At 31.1% G+C, this 2,709-nt stretch overlaps 1 long non-coding RNA gene across 1 annotated transcript; it reads left to right on the forward strand.

Annotated features, from left to right (window-relative positions):
* The first annotated feature begins 325 nt into the window (after positions 1-325).
* Positions 326-1,916, forward strand: LOC116342707. Its single transcript, XR_004201273.1, has 4 exons — positions 326-476; positions 935-1,084; positions 1,146-1,342; positions 1,407-1,916. It is a non-coding gene; the product is annotated as an uncharacterized LOC116342707 (long non-coding RNA).
* Positions 1,917-2,709: the final 793 nt, after the last annotated feature.

The raw sequence follows: 2,709 nt of genomic DNA on the forward strand, positions 1-2,709 counted from the left end.
TATTCTATTTTTGATGTTTCGTCTCAAGCGGTGATGTGCTATTTTCATTGAATGCTGATACTCATTCCACTGACTATTCATTTTGTATTCTATTCTCGATGCTGCTACACTCGAAATGGAGATGTGGCCACATGCTATTTTGGGATTTTCCATAAACATGTGCGCACTCAATTGATCTCTTTTTATCTTCTTTTCATTTACACATATTTTCTCTAGTATTTTCCTACAACGCATATTCATGAAAAAATCTCCTGTTCCAAATTAAGCGAGAGTAACATATCTTCTATAAAAATGTTGTTCAGTCAGTCGTCTTTCAACTGCTGCACAGTGTTCCAACATAAAATTCTTTCTCAAAAATGGTGCTTTGGAAGCGAATTAGTACGAATTTTGAGTTTATTAAAAATTACTTTTTTTAAGCTTTGCAAGTGGAAAATACTGTTTTTCATTGTAGAAAAAATACCACGCACCAAAATCAGGTTGGAGTGATTTCAAATTGCAAAATGAATCGATTTGAGAGTTTAGATTTTTGATTGAAAAATGTCTTTTTTGTGATATTGATTTGATTTTCATTGTACCTCGAAAATTAAATAAATGCAGATACTACATGTACATTGTACACATTTCGATTGTGTGACAAGTGCCGTATTTTCGAATTTTTTTTAATCGAAAAATTCTTCTTGCTTGGGACCAAAACGTGTGTTTGGTATTAAAACAAATCCCGAAAACTTTCCAAGTATAAAATTCTAAAAATTACGTGTATGCAAAGTACATATTTCACATGGTGTTTCTTTTTCTAAATTGAAACTTCAATGTCAGGGTCTCAAAAATCGACTTTCTTAAAAATTTGATCGTGTTTTTCTTTTCAAAAATTCGGCGCAGGGGTCAAAATTCAAAATAGAAAAAAGTGATAGTACAAAAGTTTCTTCTTTTTCAGTAAAAAATGATATGAAATTGGTTCGGGATGAATTTCAATCGAAAGCAAGCGATTCACTGTAATAACTAGTGACTGTTCAAGTTCGACTGGCAGCAGTACAGCGAGGCTGATTGCCTGATAGTTTCGCTCGAATGAATATCAAATATTCTGGTAAGCAAATGTTTTCTTCTCTTTGAAGCAATATTGTGAATAAACAAAAAAAATTCTTCAGATACAATTGACAATGAGTGTAAGCGTTAAATGGTCTGTGATTAGTAGACAACGTTCACTTATACGGCTCATAGCAACGATTTATACAGCACCATTGTAACAGCATTCCAATGTACGTCCGCATGGTTGATTCCGTATTTGTTGCGAGATAATGAGAGCCATTGGAAAACGATCAAAATCCACAACCAATAATTACTTGTAAGATTTTTCAGAATTCTTTGCTGCTTTGATTGATTCTAACACATATTTCTCTCAAATTCAGTACAGATTCGAGGACCCTTACGATTAAAACATTATGATATCACGCACCAAATCCAGATCGAAAATATACATATATCGATAGCTAAGGAATTACGCAATTGGTTCAAATTTGGAAAATCAACCGATTACGGAATTATTAATAATTTTTTGATTGAGCAGCTCCTGATGGTGATAATGAAACGAAAGGCGAATCCAATTTTTTAGATCAGGAATATTCTATTGATTATATAATTGTAAGTGAAATTGATATGCCAAATACAATGGGAGGAAATGACAGCAAATTTTAAAATTGGCGCGCTGTTTAGTTTCGATTTGAGTTGTAAAATTACATTGACGTCCCCTTTGAAATTCGGTGCGCCACCGTCGGCTCAAAGAGACTTGAAGTCTTCACATCCTCTCATTGGCCAAATACTGTAATATGATTTTAAATATGTTAACACTCCCTTTTTCTCATTTTTTTAAATTTAAAACATTAAAAACATTTTAATTTTGATATTTTTTCTTAAAAATATTTCTTGGTTATCTATATTTTCATTAAACCTTTCGAAATTGCTTCCTTATTTCGTCCAGTTGTTCCAATATTTAAATGCATTTTTTGTTGAAGTTTAGTACACTCCAAATGCAACATAACAGATTATGTTCGCTTTGGAACATTAAAACACATTTGTTTATTTGATCTTTCAATTGCTGAAGCAATTGTTTTACTTGATCACTCATTTTTATTCAGTTTTTTATAGTTTATATTCAAAATTATTTTAATTTATTATTTTAAACTTCACTTTCTTCAACAATTAATCTTCGTTTTGGAAGAACGATTGCACACTGTTTGTTATCTTCATTTACAAATTTTTATTTATCTCAATATCTCGCCATCCACTTTCTAGTTCTAATTCAAGATCTCTCACTAATATTGTTTTACACTTTTTACACCGCGAAATTTGTTCTTTATCTGGATGATGATCTACTTCTAAATTTGGATTATTTTCGTCATATTCGATGGCCTTGTTTATAGGAAATAATGGTTCTTTGTACTTTAAACATTTTGTTTGCACTCTTAAATGCAAACAAATAACATAACACAAGTTTTTCTAAATAAAATCGCTGGTTGAAATAAAAGATAAGTATTTTAGTTTTTTCACACTTCACAACTGTTATTATTGGATTTATTTATTCATTTTTTACTGCCTTGCCAATGGTCAACTGAACTAACAGAGGCGATTTCCTCTGCTTTTATACATTTTTCCTTAGGTCTATGTGTCCTTTTTTGGTCACGATAAAATGCTAATTTTAGTTTTCCATTGAAT

This window comes from Contarinia nasturtii, unplaced genomic scaffold (genome assembly GCF_009176525.2).
Source record: "Contarinia nasturtii isolate CC-2019 unplaced genomic scaffold, AAFC_CNas_1.1 Cnas_scaffold_890, whole genome shotgun sequence".
Taxonomy (NCBI): domain Eukaryota; kingdom Metazoa; phylum Arthropoda; class Insecta; order Diptera; family Cecidomyiidae; genus Contarinia; species Contarinia nasturtii.